Raw genomic sequence first — 18,876 nt, 5'->3', positions numbered from 1 at the left:
AATTGAATATGCACCAATCTCTGATGAATTTTTGAAAAACATCATCTCAAGGCTAATCCACCGGTATCTCTAAAACTTACAGGGTGCTTAACCTATTGAGGACGGACTGATTTTGCTACAACACGCATTTCCCATAGACACCTGCCCGAGTATACTCGAGACTAGTCCTCAACAGGTTAATATAACAACTGGGTTGGTGTAAAGACATGATTTGTGTGTGTGTGTGTGTGTATTATGTGTGTGGGTGCTTCCTTTCCAGTATTCTTCCTCTCTCCTCACTCCCTACAAAAATATTCACAATTATCAAGAGTTCAGCGAATATTGCACTGACATAACTTTGGGCATTTCCAACTGAAACTACCCAAGGGGAATTTTGCTGCTGATTATTTGAAGATCACTTAATGGGAACGACCCATGAAAATTGAAAATCTCAGCGTTTCTCTATTAACCGCAGATATCAAATGTACACTTAGCATGTACATGTACCCATGTGCTCCCAAGCAGACATGTTCTATAAAGAACTGTATCTTATTGACATGAATCTGAGTTGCAAAATAAAACCTATAAAACAAAAACAATAACATCTGTCCATTTGTTGTTCTTGATGTTTTTCTTCCTCAACTACTGTGAAGTAGAGGCAGTGGAGGTCAGTTTAGGTCAGCATTTCATTCATGGCCCATTACAAATCTCTGCATACACCTTGGGAAATGGTCAGCTGAAAACCACAATACACTGACACACTCTGGGCACACTATGGTCCACACATAAAGCCTCTCTTTATTAAGTCCTAAATGGAAAATGACAGTGTCCACATTTTGCTATTCCATCATAACTTCTGGTTTCACAGCGAGCGAAGCTTATCTGAGGAGGGACATTGAGCACGCAAGAATGCGGTGTGGGGAGAGCCGATCCCAATCTCACTCGGCTAGCTCTTGTCTGAGTGCTGCCGCTGGGGCGAATGTAACAACGCACGTGGTCATCGAGATATGCTCGTTTGTCATCGCGGACGATTCATCGAGTCATTTTGGGGACGTGGGCATGACGCACAAAGGTCTCATCTGACAAGATCATCATGACAGAAAGCAAGTATAAAGGAAAGAGTCAGATAAACTGATAAGTAATCATCGCAGACCAAAGTGCCATGGAAGCACAATGAAAGAGACAGAACAGGCAGAAATAAAAACACCGACTTATCTAGGAAAAAAGGTGGAGCTAAATATAATCAATACGTATCAAAAAAGGGACAAACAGACAAACAAAAGGGGGAATATAGCAACAGAAGGAAGAGGAGATACAAAAATGAAACATGAATAGAAATGACTGAGGTACAAGTCACATGATTTGGTGAGATGCGAACAAAAGTCTGAAAAGTCAGAATAATTTTGTAAAGATTGACAGAGAAGTCATTTGGTATAATAACTGGAAGATGTAATCATGCATGACAGAAACTAAGACAAAAAATTTCACTACAATAGACACGCTGGATTTGGTCAAATTTTGAAAATAAATGGTTTACTGTGCACATTTGAATACAAGACAAGCAGTTCTACACCGCACTGATAAAACCAACTCTTTAAGACCTGTGAGGATTTCCCAGCTGTAATCCATTGTAAAGCTAGGAGGATTTCTATCCAAACTTTCCTAATTGATTCCATATCATATCCAGACGGGCTAACCTTATTAAGGTCAACCCTATCCTTCGTAATTCTTGCCATCTAGTCACACAGGACTGATTCATAAACTATTCTATAGCGAAGCAAAGAAGTGGGGGGGGGGGGTTCAGAATAAATTAATTAAAAATTTAAAGGGCAAGTTTCAGTTTTCAGAAAAGAATGCTTCCTTTTTCTGCTTTTTTTGTTTCTCTTATGAATTCTGCATTTCTTTTATAATCATATACATGGAGACACTACATAACATGTTTGCAAGCACAATTCAGGCAATTCTGCAACACAATGATGTTGCGATAGCCACAGGTCTCACACATTGCATTTGTATTCAACTGTATGACTCTTGTTTGATATACAACTATCTACTTTATGCATGCATTGTGAAAGTCTTGGCATTTGTTATTGTGGTTTAATGTTCATCTTTTTTTTCTACAATTTTGTTTCCATGTTTGCTTCTCCAAGTGATAAAATTCCCTAGAAATCTTTATATTTGGTCATAAAAGATAAATTTAAGGCACCTTTATATAAAAACAGAGGGTACAAAATAACAGTTTAAATCGACATTAAAATAACTATTTAATGCTAGGACTACAAATGTTGGTTGGTAGTGTGGCAGACCCCCATATCACGTCAGCATTCATATTTCCGGGACTGGGAGTATTCCGATATCGCCCATTCCAGGATTAAAATAAAAAGAAATCAGGCATTATTTGATAGCTATCAGCAGAGAGGTCAGATTTCGCATGGCGCTGGTGTGTCACGCTATTAAAGGTATCTATTGCACTGCCTGCCGTAGTCTGGGAGAAGCACAATGAATTTGCTGCACATTGTGCAGTCCCTCACATGCGAAGGATAGAATAATAAGATTCCCATGAAGAAATAGAGATTCCCCCTGAATTTACCAGTGCTCTTTGACTTGACGTATGCATAGCTAGGCCCTTTCACAAACCAAGCTTAGTCTCGGCTTGGATATCAAGAGATCAGCGCCACAGATACACCACGATCAATTTCCACCCTTTCATGTCTGAACTGAATTGAACTTAAACTCAAGTTCACTTTGTTTAAATGACTGGTGTTTAATACACAGCAATACAAAGAACATGATGCATTTACAGCACTGTGGCAAGAAAACAATAATCTTGACATGGATATTGAGAGCTTCGTGTCATAAATACTCAAGATCAGTTTCCAACCAGCAGCAAACTATGGTTACCCCCCAGAATGCTCTTGAGATGACATGCAATATAAACTTCATTCCCAACCATTACTGCAAATGTCACCATTTCCAGCCAATTTCTGTGCATCAAATCAGAATACAGTGATCTCGTGGGTAACAACAGCAGTAGTACTTAGCGGCAGCCACAGTAAGCAAAGAACCAGTCTGACCAATAATCTTGGCTAAACTGACAACTGCTGGGAGCCAAAGTTTATGTTTATCATCCCAAAGATGTTGCTAAGTACTGGTAATATATATTCCAATTTTTGTCCTTTATGCTTGAGAAAAAAAAAAATATTGAATTTACCAAGAGCATCAAAAGCAGTGGTCCACAATAACTGCTCTATAAATTGATCACTACGTTAACTTTTAAATGCAGCATCCTTGGGCATGGGAGAGGATGGTGAAAAAAGAGAGAACCACTGCAAAGCTGTACGCTTTTGTGAACCCAAATGACTGAATGTGCCGAGTTCAATGCACCGGATGCCACGGCCTTCAACTGCGCATGGACACTACACAAAATTACCAGGAATCGATCCAGTCTGCTATGAGCACTTCATTTTGGGGGACGATTGCGCTGTTTTGCTTCCTTTCAATAGTTTCTGTATTGGCTGGCAATCAAACAACTTCTCCCCCGTCTGGCAATGTTTGCATTTTGATATTTGTTTTTATAAACCTTTGCCTCAAAATGCAGTGCTACTCCAGACTTGGATGAAAAAAGGAGGATCCGGTTCCGGTAAGTGTAAATGGTTTTTTAAAAAAAAACAGCAACAACAACAAAAGACAACCAGATACACAAATTCTTGCACAAAAAATTAAGACTTCCATCAAATATTCCACTACATGTAGTGCTTTTGAAAAAAAAAAAAAAAAAGATCATAAATTCCATACATGTTAAAGATAATAAAAAGTTTTGGTACCTCAAAAATTTCCTTGAATTTCCTTGTCTTAGTTTGTGTTTCAGGTTAAAGTACCTTTCATATAACTAACACTGTGAGACTTACTCGCCCCAAAGTGCTCTCATGTCTTAGTAATCATGCAATTAACTGCGACCAGCAGCCCCATACGCATAGCGACCAGCAGTCCCATACGCACACCGTAATCGGGCTTCGCATTGTAGCATTCAGGATCATGACAGATTTAGTATCGCAGGAAAAATGTCAACTTAAAATCCCAAAAATTCTTCAATTTGAAGACTTACCAATTAAGGTGAAGTATTGAAAACAGGCTTCGGGCAACGTTTGGTTCTGCCTATAGTCCCTTTCTGTTCGAATTGATGACTGAATGTGACTCGGCCAAGAGGACCTTGGGAGAGCTACATACACTGAATACTACAGCCAGTGCATGCGAACACGTCACATGCGCACAAATTTCAAATCCATCAACGGATAAGATGTTTGTGTGCGCACGCGCTGGCCGTAGTAGTCAGTGTATGTAGCTCTCCCAAGGTCCTCTCGACCGAGTCACATTCAGTCATCAATTCGAAAAGAAAGGGACTATTGGCAGAACCAAACGTTGTTCGAAGCCTGTTCTCAATACTTCCAACTTAATTGGTAAGTCTTCAAAGCGAAGAAATTTTGGGATTTTAAGTTGACATTTTATCCGCGATACTAATTCTGTTCCTGAATGCTACAATGCGAAGCCCCATTAGGCTATGCGTATGGGGCTGCTGGTCGCAGTTAGCTATGCATACAATGGGCTGCACGCTGCTGGTCACAGTCAGTGGTTTCGTACAATATTTATCGACGCTGTACGGCGACGGCTCTGGTACGAAACCATTATTGCATGATTACTAAGACATGAGAGCACTTAGAGAGTAATTCTCACAGACAACGTACTTTAACGTGAAACACAAACCAAGACAAGGAAATTCAGGGAAACTTTTGAGGTACCAAAACTTTTTATTATCTTTAAGGCTTCCTCAGCAATATGAGATGATAAGATGTGAATAAGGGTCCTAATATTGACTGGCCTTCGAGTCAAGAGGAATATAATTATATATACAGCATATTGCTCCCCCCCCCCCCCTTCCTTCAGACAAACAAATGGTGTTCTTCATAGTGATTACAAGTGCATGTACAACACATGATATAAAATTTATATCATGTGAAAGCATTTAATGCTTTCACAGTGATCTGTGAAATAAAATGCTTTCAAATTGCATAAACTTGATTTGGAGTGAATTAACCTTTAATAGAGACATACACTTTCTATGTATTAGTAAAATCATAGATAAAGATAGAGCACATATCTAAGTTGAAATGGGTTGACTCAAGAGAGTTAATTCAATCTATTCAGTAGTCAGTCCTCAATCACAATAGTGTACATGAGGAACAAATGACAGCTGTCCATGCCATGACTTTGATGGCATGGGCACAGGTACCTTATTCTGACATAGATGGATAATCTAATAATCTTATTTGATTATCAGAATCAAAGAAAAAAAATAGAGATTGTTTTATACCATGAACTGCAGCATGGCAATGGCATGTCTTTCTAGCGAATATGTAATGAAGATACTTCATGCAAAGAAAAAAAAAGAAGAAAGGCACTAAACAAGCACAATACAGTCACATAAATCATTCAAGAATCTCCAGAAAGGGGGGGGGGGGGGGGGGAGCTGTGACAGAAGAAATGAGAAAAACAAGAATGTGGAGATGGATCAATTACAAAAGAGATAACTGCATTGGACCATGTCTGCGCAAATTCATCGTCAGCGTTGTTAAGGATCCTTATGCCATCCCGCCCCCGTAACATAAGGCAGGCAGCATCGTTTCCGTGATGACACATGTAATCATCCCCTGGTCGTTGCTGCGGGGTTGGTGGGAAAACTTCGTCTCCAGTGAGGGGTAACCAGGAGGAAAAGACGGTAGGGGGAAGAAAGAGGGCTCAAGATACTGAGAGGGGATCATACCAAGGTATTGGCCGCCATTGGTTACGGATAATGAGCAAGCGTAATTGGAAATACCAAGGGTCGACGGAGCGCTCAACGGCACTATCCGAATAAGGGGCAAAGGGATATTGACTTGGGCTATTGAATGGCCTACTGGATTTCCAGCACAGGAAACTTTGGAGGAAATATTTTACATCCTCCAGCTAGGGTAAGGAAAGAAAGGCGCCAACTCTAACCAGGATGCCTAGAAGGAGATGCTATGCTCCAGGCTTGAATTGGAAATAGTTAATTTAGACCTTTTTTTGTTTGCTTGTGGTTGTTGCTTCCCTAATCATATACCTTCTATACAGAGCTGGTACCTGTCCCCCTCCCCAATTTGAATTATCTTCTTTCTCGTTCTTTTGCTTCCTTAGGGATCCGGGTTGTCTTTATCTGGAATCTGTTGCTACAAGAGGGCATCAACAAACTAGTCTACAAGCAAACGAAAAGCAAAGGAAAAAATAGAATAAACATTTTTTATCCATCATTGGGAGTCAAAACATCTTTAAGAACCAAATAATAATAATTCTTTTTTTCAATACACAAAAAACTTGAGAAGTCTTAAAGAAGTTAACATTTTCCGTTTTTTTTTTTTTTTAGATATATTTTACACAAAAATGATATTTCAATGACAAGTGTATCAAATGTGTACTTGGTCTAGCCACATATACTGGATGTATGGTAAAAGCACTGTGCACTATGTATGGTAGTCGATAGATTAGAAAATATCAGCAGAACCAAGAGTTAATGACTATCTAATCACTTTGGCCATCTAGTGACCCAATACACGATTCATTGTTTGAGCTTCCAAACTGCCACAGAAAGCTACAGAATTGACACACATTTCAGAGTGGATGAGGCAAAAAGACAATGAAAATGGAATGGAAACACAGATTTCTATGCAAAAGAGTGATAATTAAAGAGAAAGCGCATCAAGTTATACACATGGTAGTTTAGATATGAGTTGCTCATTTTGTTCTGTGAATGTACAGTATAATCAGTGAATGTAACCCTGGATTTTTTTTATTTTCTTTTAAGGAGATTTATCATTTCAAGGAAATTTAGTATCGATGGAGTGCATTGATCTTTCAAGTATTATCCACATAACTGCAATTAAACCTAAAGTTCATATTTATTGAAAGTTTCTGGAAGAGGCAAGATAAACCAGCAACAAGGTTGGAAATAAGAGAATAGAGGACTGTGATGAAACCATCTGGGATGACAAGACAAATTACCATACTATAAGAAGGCTGAACGTGGTATCTATCAGGCGAGATGACGACACGCTTACTTGAGAGGGACTCTCGCGTACGGAGTATAACGACCAGGATGTGATTGATGCTAAATAGATGGCGCCCAGGAAGCCAAGATGACAGGGGTGCCATCACGGAAGATACTCCAGGAGAGGAGGAATTCTACCACCTCTTGTACTGCTGGCCTCGTGACAAGGCATGAAGAGGGTTATCAGGACGTGGAGTGTCGGCCCATAATGACTGCTTTCAGACTGAATCATATTCTCGTTTGCCATCACGTTTCTGAAACATGACTTTCATAGTGTTTAAGAGCTAACAAACCCTGAAAAGAGTCAGGATTCCCCACTGACCACTACATGCATGCAATGTTCTACACAATGTGTGCGATGCAAACTCTGGGCATGTTCAACAAACAGAAAGTTTCCCCACACATGTGTATATCATTACATGGGGTACATGTGCACATTGTATGCATCAAGCAACTACTAGTATCTGATGAGCAATACGTTAGCCTGTGAGAGTTAATGATGTTCAAGATCTTTATTTACAGTACGTCTCCTGAAATGTGTTTCAGAGATCAAAACAGTGACACTGAGCAAATTCAATTGGAAAGCGGTTCTGGATCACAACTGGCACAACATCCATTGAAATAAAAATGTTCCAGAGGAATTTGATTCGTCTTATTTCAGACTAAGAAAAGAAAAAATATGTCCATCATGAAATTTCCTCCATAAGTGCATTGAGCGGAAATTGATATTCAAATATTTTGGTTCTAATGTAGATTGGGCTTCCATTCAAATTGTCTATTTTATCATTACCAAGGTACCTCTAAATGCAAATTGCATGACACATGAGTGTAGCAATTGTAAGTAGAATTGCTTTAAGGAATACAAAAACACGGGGAGCAGAGAACTTGTAGAAACAAAATCAATATACATGTAGAAGAGACCTTAAGACAGCCAAGCAATGTATGGCAAGCCCAAGAATTTCTGGGAATTGTGACGACGAATGATCACCTCACAAAGATATGAACTGAGGAAATATTTCTGCATCAAAATGCCTTCGAGGTCAGTACCAGCAGAGGCGATGTACATACATACGTCTACGTTTCTTTCAGCAGCGAGGACAGCGAGTAAACAATCTTGTTTTCATTCACAGGACATCTGCCATCAGCCCTGACTGAGGTCGGCTGACATCTAGTGTGACAGCTATATTCCTGGCAAGGAACATGTGCGATGATAAAACCCTAGAGATTTGAAGAGCAGGGTTGATTCCCATCTGGTTCTCAGTGAATGAAATGTAGGACTGATGTATCCAAGTGAAGTTTGCAGTGAGCCCGTTTGAGTTTACACTAATTTTAAGTGAGAGCCCTGTTACACATGAAAGGCGGCCCGAGGCCTGCTTTTCGTGGCCAGCCCGAGGCCGGCCTGAGGCTGCTTTGTGGACCGTTTACACATGAGCTTCAGGGCCGACTCAAGTGACGATGCTCCTCACGGACCCTTTTTACACATGGGCTGGCCTCACGTCCCCTTTCCCTATTCTGCCGTAGGAACGCCCTACAGAAGTACAGAAATACTTTGCACAGTGAATTTGGTTTTGATACTCTACCACGCTCTCACCCCTGTGGAAGATCATGTGACCAGTCAACCGCAGCTCCGAGAGCTGGCCTCGGGCCCAGTACCGTTTACACATAGAGCCAAGCCAGCCTTGAGGCTGGCTATGGCCGTTCTCAGACCACCTCCAGAGGTGGCCTGAAGTGGAGTCGGCCTGAGACCGGCCCCACTTTTGTATGACCGTTTACACATCAGGTCGTCTTTTTCATACATGTAACAGGGGTCTTAGTGAATTTTTATCATTAAAGTGCCATGGAAGCCTTAAAGCTAAAGTTAAGGTTGGTGTGCTTGTGGAAGTTGCTGCAACGTCTGCTTCGCGGTAAAGAATAAAATCTTCCTGGGTATGGACATTAGGCATGAAACCACAGTTAATCACAAGCAGAGCTACACTTTACTCCAGTGAAAGCATCCCCTTTTACAGTAGGCCTATATGATTCTTGAACTTCAAATTGGACAACAAACACTCATCTGTATTTAAAGATAATAAAAAGTTTTGGTACCTCAAAAGTTTCCCTGAATTTCTGTGTTTCAGGTTAAAGTACCTTTCAAATAACTAACACTGTGAGACTTACTCGCCCCAAAGTGCTCTCATTTCTTAGTAATCATGCAATTAACTGTGACCAGCAGCCCCATACGCAAAGCGACCAGCAGCCCCATACGCATAGCGTAATGGGGCTTCGCATTGTAGCATTCAGGATCATGACAGATTTAGTATCGCGGGTAATATCAACTTAAAATCCAGAAAATTCTTCAATTTGAAGACTTACCAATTAAGTTGAAGTCTTGAAAACAGGCTTCGGGCAACGTTTGGTTCTGCCAATAGTCCCTTTCTGTTTGAATTGATGACTGAATGTGACTCTGTCGAGAGGACCTTGGGAGAGCTACATACACTGATTACTACGGCCAGCGCATACGCACACATCACATGCGAACAAATTTCAAATCCATGAACGGATAAGATGTTTGTGTGCGCATGCGCTGGCCGTCAATTCAGTGTAGCTCTCCCAAGGTCCTCTCGACCGAGTCACATTCAGTCATCAATTCGAACAGAAAGGGACTATTGGCAGAACCAAACGTTGCCCAAAGCCTCATGTTTTCAAGACTTCAACTTAATTGCCCAAAGCCTGTTTTCAATACTTCAACTGAACTGGTAAGTCTTCAAATTGAAGAAATTTTTGGATTTTAAGTTGATATTACCCGCGATACTAAATCTGTCATGATCCTGTAAGCTACGATGCGAAGCCCCATTTAGCTATGTGTATGGGGCTGCTGGTCGCAGTTAGCTACACAGTATTCGTATGGGGCTGCACGCTGCTGGTCGCAGTTATCATGCAATAATGGTTTCGCACAATACGTGTACTACCTCGCCGCCGCCGTACGGCGGCGGCTCTGGTCCGAAACCATTATTGCATGATTACTAAGACATGAGAGCACTTTGGGGCGAGTAAGTCTCACAGTGTTAGTTATATGAAAGGTACTTTAACCTGAAACACAAACTAAGACAAGGAAATTCAGGGAAACTTTTGAGGTAATACCAAAACTTTATATTATCTTTAACTCAATTACTTTAAATTTACACTAATTAGGTCAGGGGATAATATCATTACTAATCAAAGACCATGGTCCTACTAAATGGCAATGAGGAGGAACCACTGCATGCGAAGTTGTGTAGAAGTATTTATGGATTTAATCTCACAAAATCATTATGAACTTGACTTAAAGGAACGGGTGGGACATCATTATGAGCTTGTTTTACCGGACTTCAACTCATAACTGGACAACGTCTGACATTCCAGCCTAATCACATACATGGTCAGCCATCTTCCCAAATCAATTCCTCTAATTGGATTCTGATTACTTCAGAAAAATATTTAACTCCCACAACTTGTGGGTGAGGAGAATGGAACAGTCTGTCGCTCGCAGAATTTCAATTCTCCTCTGCTATATGATTGTCATCTTCTCACTGATTGACAAACCGATCCAGAAGATGGCAGTAAAAAAAAAAAAAAAAAAAAAGCCCTGCCCTTTTCATTTTCACAATTCTGCCAGGGCTTGGCTGCGTTCCAGCGGAATTTTTCCAAACAAGAATTGATGTTTGATTTGTACCCGACCACTGGACTTTAAATAAAGCTTTTCTCTTCAGCAGTAGAGGTGGAGGGCAGAAAAATTCAATTTTCGACAAGGCCGCGCAGAATGAACCTATGCTGCCAAGCAAATAATGCGATTGCTTTTACACTTTGCTTAAATAAACACGGCAGAGATTAAGCTATGACTCGTGTTTACTTCGTCTTTCTCTTTCTTCTATACTCTTTTGCTTGTCATGACATTCCTTCTGTCAAAAATCTCCCTCCCCTAACCACAGTATCTATATCACGCCAGAATGGGATCCAAAACATATTGGTATGCACAAAACACAATAAACTGCCACATTTCGAAATACTGGTATATCTTGCAATATTTCTCTACATTGTACAGAGGCTAGGTTAATAGCAAGAAAACATAGATTATCTTTTTGTAAATTGTTAAGATATGGACATCTCGCATTGCAGGGACCACTGCAGCATTAAAACGAAGGAGATACCAAACTTAAAGGGAAGATAAACCCCAAGAGCAATGTGGATTGAGTGAAAGCAGCAACATTAGTAGAACACATCAGTGAAAGTTTGAAGAAAATCGGACAATCGATGCAAAAGTTATGAATTTTTAAAGTTTTGGTGTTGGAACCGCTGGACGAGGAGACTACTAGAGGTTATGACGTATGAGTGGACAACAATACCAAGAAAATATAAAGAAAATTCTACAAAAATCCATTTTTCATGAAAATTACAAATTCCATCAACTTGATATTGACATAATGTTAGGGGTAGCAATTATTCCCCCTGCTTTCTGAAAGAGGTTGGTCCATTGCTCTTTCATAATTCTAGAAAAGTGAATTTTTGTTGAATTTCCTTTATATTTTCTTTGTATTGTTGTCCACTTATACGTCATATCCTCTAGTAGTCTCCTCATCCAGCGGTTTCAACACCAAAACTTTAAAAATTCATAACTTTTGCATCGATCGTCCGATTTTCCTCAAACTTTCACTGATGTGTTCTACTAATGTTGCTGCTTTCACTCAATCCACATTGCTTTTGGGTTTACCTTCCCTTTAACTCAGTGCCTGCAAAGTATCAATTAGGGCCTAATGTCTGCAGTTGAATGGTGCATTGTGCATTGGTATAATCAAAGTGTATAAATAATGTCATTTTATTTTGCCTCAATTTTTTCTTTATGATTAGTCGATACACTTCTCATTTTTGTCTTTCCGAAAACATAAACAAGCTCTGTAAGATATTTGTTTTGTAAGACTTGCCCCCATGTCCTCTGCATAGTACAGCAGTTACACTTCATTACAAGCATAGCAGCAGTTGTATTTGAGTATGTAGCAGCACTCCCCCAAAGGATACGACTCTTCCTGTAGTTCTCTATATTCCACCAAAAAAAAAAGAAGTGCTTGTGTGTTATTATTTGTCAGAGGGTCTGCGGTCAATAGTGCTATACAGATCAATATATATCACACATGAATAATCCCATTAAGAAGGGAGAAAAAGAAATGAGAACAGGGTTGTTTGTAATGAGCTCGAAAGGGCCCCGACTTGTTTATTTTTCCTCCAGCCTTTTTCTCTCTTCTATTTACTCCTGCTGTACCAATCTGGGAATTCTCACTGCAAAGAATGGAATACAATTAGTCTATTCAGATCAGCTGGTTGGAGCAGACAGTGATATCAGCCATTAGTCATAAATACATGTATGCCATGCAGAGCTGCTTCTTTTTGATGATTCCTCACAATTTTACATGTCACAGAAAACATGACAACTGGACTACCATGTGACATAACATTGATAACTGAAAAAAAATAGCATCCATAAATGTGCATGATCTACATAATTGTGTGCATATGTTTTATGTAATTCCAGGATGGATATACAGTACAATTTGTTTATAAATTTCTTTTTCTTCAAGCAATGGTTGCATTTTACAACAGCCATCTCCTGGTTTCCTTTATACTTTTCCAGAGTCATTCCCATTATTCCAAACCACCAATTAACCTTTATCTCGTGTCATCACTCATTTGCTTCACAGTTCTCCATTTATTTGCTCATCCACAATGCTCTAAATGAAATAAATTACCCCACATCTACACATAGACAGGAAATGCAATTATAAACATATTCTTGGTATGTGAGGCGACTCTATCTTTTCCTAACCATGCATCCCCCCCCCCCATCTCTGTCACTCTACCTATGAATCCATTTCATTCTGTCTGTCGGTGACAATCTATAGTCACGAAATTCAATTACTGAAAGAAATATACTATACACAACATTAGACTGTCCTGCAAGGCAGCAATATCTAAATTGGTAATGTATCATAGAACTATATCAACAAAAATCCAATCTACAGAGATCAAGAGAATTAAATGGAACCCCTCCTGATTAAACAATGCTCCTTGCCCATTGCAGTTGATTGCCCTACAAAGCATGCATTTCGTATTCCACACATGGTGCCATGACTGACAGAAACAAAGGCATCAACGCATCGGATCGGGGGACGAAATTGATACTTGTACTGCAGACAACAAGATTGTAACCCCAAGGAATATTGTATGTCTTCACGGTTTGTTTCATGCGTGATTTCACTGGGTCATTACCTGCCATTTCAGGAAGGTCATTCAACCTTCATCTGTAATTGGAAATAGAAATCAACTAACTCTAAATCAACTTTATTTATCCAAGACCATCCATGGGCATAACTTAGGAATAACACCAAAAAAAAAAAAAAAAAAAGGAAAAAAAAAGTCAAACTATTTCTTCTGATCATGAAGTTCTCTTATGCAAAGACTATGGGTGGTTACAAAACTGAAGTAGGTTTGCTGCTTGTAGGAACTGGCATAGGAGTTAGCTTGATTCCTTGACACATCCCATAGAATCATTCCCTGCTATTTGCTTGATTTTCGAGGTACACTGTGTGGGCAGAGTAAATTTTGTCTGGGGTTTGTGGTAAGCATGATCTAAGCTGCAAATAACACACAGGGACATGCAAGATCATTGCAATGAGTGTGACAAAACAAAATAACCCACTGGCAGGATAGACCATAACTTTGTATTTGATGGCATATCTTCATGCAACCGGGCCCGGTGACACATTTTTATGAGTTTTTCAATCTCTTGGTCATGTTATGAAACATTTATATGAAATAATTCTGTCTCATAAACAAAGAGTATCAGAAGAAAGCACAATCAAGGAGAAAATAGCAACACTGCACAAGTCATTGCCCATATGGGTAGGCAGTGATTAATTCTTATGTTTTGGCTAACCCAATGTTAAAGAGTTTTCTGAATGCGGCTCTTCTACGACATTTGGGAGACGTTGCAGAAAGAGGATTCACAGCAAAAAAAGGCAGAGGTTGTTGTAACTACTTCAACTCTGGTAAATAGTCTTCCTGGCGAGCATTATGTCTAATAGAATATAAGGCATATTTTCATATCAACAAAAGTAGATATATTTCTTATGAATGCTTGAACTTTCCTGTCACCATCACAAATCTCAACAGAGCGACAAAGAGATCCATATATGGAAAATGATGAACACCTCAGTTTCGATCCCTCGATCGCACAGAGGAAGTTTCTTCGCCTGTGGTCCTGCAGGTTACCTGCGATCTTAATGCACCAGATTGGTTGCCATGGAAAATCTATCAACAAACTCTGACCAAATAAAAAAAAAAAAGAAGACAAAAAATCTGAAACTCAGAGCTACATGTTCATGTCTCACAAATATTTTCAAGAGACATCATCTAATTCATGCAGCTGCAACATGTAACGTGTGACAATGAGGTTTTAACTTAAAGTCTTTTAAACTGTAGCATCTCTCTTAAAAAAATGTACTACCAATCTTCAGTAGCTAGTTGGTGTCTCATTAAGCAGCATCAAGAGCTCTTGTTTCCTGTCCTTCGCGTTTAATAATTTAAGATCGCTTTCACAACTCATTCAATCACTTAACAAGCTCTCTGTTGGTTGAACCTTAAAAGTCACACCGAAACACCTTTCAACGCCTACAGAACAAAACTCAATCTCAATTGCACGTTTCGTTATGGGGTGAAATGCATCCCATCCTTCATGTGGAAATGTCAAACCATCATTGAAGTTCAAAGTACTAGACAGAGTCGCATAAACATGCTTCAATATATATGATAAACTTTGCACCCGCCCCCAATGGCATTCTTGACAAAATAAGCCATCCCTGTATTTGTGGTTCGACCAGTGCCCATAATTTATGAGCCATAAATCAAGCCGCAAACTGCTTTACACACTTACTACAACAAGCACTTTCGCCCAGGAGATATGATCAAGTGCCTTGCCATTATAGACCTTGCTGCATCTTTACTTATCAATGTGACCCATCTACGCAAGTACCATTTGTAGGGAGTTTGGTGAACTTAAAAACACACAAAAGGTCTTACCCCCTGAGATAATTCATTGTCTATAAAGTCTTTCTTGCATAAAGGACACAATAACATCTTCTTACATATGACTGTGAAAGAAAGATGAACCTTTAAATCTGGACTTGTTTGTATCTTCTTCTTTTTTCTTTTTTTTTTTTTTGATGGTCTCAAAGAACTTTACTCAGCTCTCAGTCAGACTTGAGAGAGAAGCATCATGTCTAAAAATGATGCACACATATCTCTATAATGTGTCCGTGAGCTGCTGATTAAACCAGATTCTACCACAGAATAAGGTATCATATGAAGTTCACTGCCCAATGCGACTGTGTGTCGTCAGCCGGCACCATCGAATAAAGTGGACAATTTACGACCAGGGAAAGGGAGATGACAAAGAGAGAGAGAAAAAAGAAACTTACTGGAGATTGTCACGCTAACTGTCTCCACTCATAAAATTTCATTTGTAGACATTAAGTATGATCCTTCTGAAAGGGGAGAGGAGGGGGAAGGGGACATGAAAGGGGGAGGGGCCTGTTGGCATAACTTTCCTTCCTGTACAATGTGACATGTTTCAAAGAAACGAAAACAGAGGGAAACTGACCAGAAATGAATATGATTTATTAGTGGAAAAATGAGCAAAGAAAATGGGATACCATCGTGGTGTTTCAAAGAAGCTACATCTGAAAAAAAAAAAAAATGCTTCCTGAAATACAAAACCTTCTTATGAGCTCCGCCTTACAAAAAGTATCATGGTTGGATCACAACAGGAAACTAAACTCATTGTATGGAGCGATCAAAGATAGGTCTCTGCTCAGCAAATGTGGAACAAACTTGACTGGGGGTAGCAGGAAGATTGTAGATTAACCTGCTTAACACCATTCCCACCATTTTCCAGTTTCATCCATTTTTCAGTTTCATCCATACTTGTGTATTTGTGCAAAATAAGTGACCTGTAATTGCAATACCCTGATAGATATTACAGCTCTTAAAGATGCAAAACAAGGTGCTTCAGCTGAAAAGTAACTTCCGTCAATCTATCTGTAAAAAAAACACAAAAAAAGAAAAGAAAAAAAAGGTAAAAAATTTACCATTTCAGTTAGTTAGACCTACCTCCTGCCTGAATCTTTAAGTTCTGGAAGGTTTTCAAAGGGGAAACTTTTCATATTCTAAAAAGCATGTTTTTCCAGCAAACTTGAACTGACCCCATGACTAATACTGTCTTCTACGCTTGACTGCATCAAAACTTTTATGTCAATATCCTAAAAACTGTAGGCCTATACGGAAACATGTGGCAGGTTTCTTCCTCCTCCCCTCCCCCCCCCCCCCCCCCCCCCCCACCAAGCAGGTACGTACATGTATTGAAAGTCTTGGGCCTCTGTTTCCATCATTCCCTACCCCAGGATAACATACCTGTCCCAGCAGGTAGACATGTGGCTCCCATTTACAGGTCAGCAGTTGCCACAAAGGGGGCGTACACTCCTGGTATCGCATAAGATAGCAGGACTAACACTCAGCAGCATTACAGCACATGGACAGTCTCAATACGTACGTTGTAACTCTCTGCTCTAACTCAATAGGGTCAGTGAGAGCAAAATAATACCCGATAAATATGAGCACTAGATTAAGATGTCAATTCTATTACGAGTATAGGAAGTGTTCATTTATGATCTGACGTGTTAGTAAGACCTGATCTGTACAACAGCTTACTGAAGTTACACTGGATGCAATTCAAATGCTTAGGACTTGAATTGGGCACTAGACTCTACGGATGTTTAAGAGGGAACACTGACTGACATTTACTGTAGCATAAGAGCATCTTCAGATATTTGAGAAGGCGGTGTAAGAAGCCATATTGACACGGAGGCGACAGTCTCCCAACATCACGAGGATTTATCCCATACCTCACCCCCGTCACCATCAATTTTACTGAGACGGAGAAATCTGATCGGCCTTAGCCTTGTGTCAATGACTTGAGACATCAAATCACACCGAATTAGTGAATGTGCCCAATGACGTAATTTCATATTTACGAGGTATCCCTGTAAACTTTTTTTTGTTGTTGTTTTACTTGCTTTCCTCCTTGTTTGGGGTTGCATTATTAAAACAAATATTGTGGGATATTTAAAATAGAACAGGGATTTGAGGAAGAAGATGCAAAAGAAGAAGAGTAGGAAGAGGAGGAGGACGAGGAGGAGAAGGTGGAATGGAGGTTGATAAAAGAAAACAAAAGAAGAAGGTAATTATTACATAAGAAGTATAAAAATAAGATGATGATAGTGAAGAAAAAGTTGGAGATGCAAGAGGATGAAGATGAGGATGAGGAGGAGAAGAGGGGAGAAGAACAGAAGGAGGGTAAGAGGAAGAGGAAGAGGAGGAGGAGGAGGGGAGAAGGAAGAAAAGAAGGAGAAAGAGGAAAAGGAGGAGGAGGAGAGGAGGAGGAGAAGAAAGAGGAGAAAAAGGAGGAGGAGGAGGAAGAAGAGGAAAAGGAGGAGAAAAAGGAGGAAGAAAAGGAGGAGGAGGAGGAGGAAAAGGAGGAGGAGGAAGAGGAGAAGGAGGACGAGGAGAAGGACAGGGAGGAGGAGGGGAGGAGAACAAGAAGGAGGAAGGAAAGGAGAAGGAGGAGGAGGAGGAGAAGGAGACAGAGGAGGAAGGAGGAGAAGACTGGTCATAAAATGAAGTTGGAAGAAAAGAAGGCCCTGGAAACGCAGACTACGAAAACTGATGTGAAACAAAAGTGTCACATTTCTCCCCAGCTTTGTGCCAAAAATGGTGACAGTGAAGGGTGCCCCAGAACTGTTCACACCTCGTGGAGGAAAAAAATAGAAAAGAAAAGAAAAGAAAACACAACAAAAGTAAACCAAAGACTTTGAAGTGAGAAGCCGAGGTTACTGCTGCCCCTCTGGACTTGACCCTAGTTTACAGCCCTCTGGTGAGCAAGAATCGCTGGGTCAGGATTGCATCGCAAATGTCATCATTGATTCATGACGGGCCTCCGAGTATTTACAGAATTTTTTTTTCCACCTTGGGATACAACCATTCATGTAACATATTATAATGGTTTATGTTGTTCTAAAAAGAGAGCAAATAAATGTGAAAGAAAAGTACGAAAAAATGATGGAATGTTGTCTTTACTCAAAAGAATGGTAAATTTCAAAAAGGACATTAACTTGTCATGAGCAGATTTAGGAATGTAACATACTCCTGCATCTGTGAAAGTATGTAATGTGATTGACTACTATGCATCCATAAACAGTTGTTATAGTGTGAATTTCAAGTGGCATCTCATACATCACTTTCTGAGTAACGGCAGCTTGCATTGCATTGCGCTTTGCGAGCCAAGGTATCTATCTCACCAGACTGGTCTGCTTCGGTTGATGGCACAAGCCTATCCATGGCTTCTGGTAAATCTCACGATTAACGATCAAACTGCTCAGGCTGGTTCTATTCACGGAAGAGAGCTGAGACAGTTTTTGGCCATGTATGGTGCACAAGTACTTTCGGCAAAATGGGAAAGGGCACAGATTAAAAACACACAATTTTGGGGTCCTTTCATTTTGTATAGAACAAATTAAATTGTCTTTGGTTAAAAACCCCTTATCTCCCCCCCCCCCCAAAAAAAAAAAAAAAAAAAAAACAAGCAAAGACAAAAGAATGAAAGTATGTTTTGCCTGTACCCAATTTTCTTTCCTAAGAAAAATTATAGCATGGTATGTACC

The 18,876-nt window shown here is 39.9% G+C and overlaps 1 protein-coding gene across 1 annotated transcript in view; it reads right to left on the bottom strand.

The window, feature by feature from the left end:
- LOC140231570 (protein sidekick-2-like) overlaps positions 1-18,876 on the bottom strand; it is a 136,945-nt gene that overhangs the window by 43,600 nt on the left and 74,469 nt on the right. The gene's annotated exons all lie outside the window — the stretch shown is intronic.

This window comes from Diadema setosum, chromosome 8, assembly GCF_964275005.1.
Source record: "Diadema setosum chromosome 8, eeDiaSeto1, whole genome shotgun sequence".
Taxonomy (NCBI): domain Eukaryota; kingdom Metazoa; phylum Echinodermata; class Echinoidea; order Diadematoida; family Diadematidae; genus Diadema; species Diadema setosum.
The sequence above is the reverse complement of the archived record's forward strand: the minus strand, read 5'-3'. Positions and strand labels throughout refer to the sequence as shown.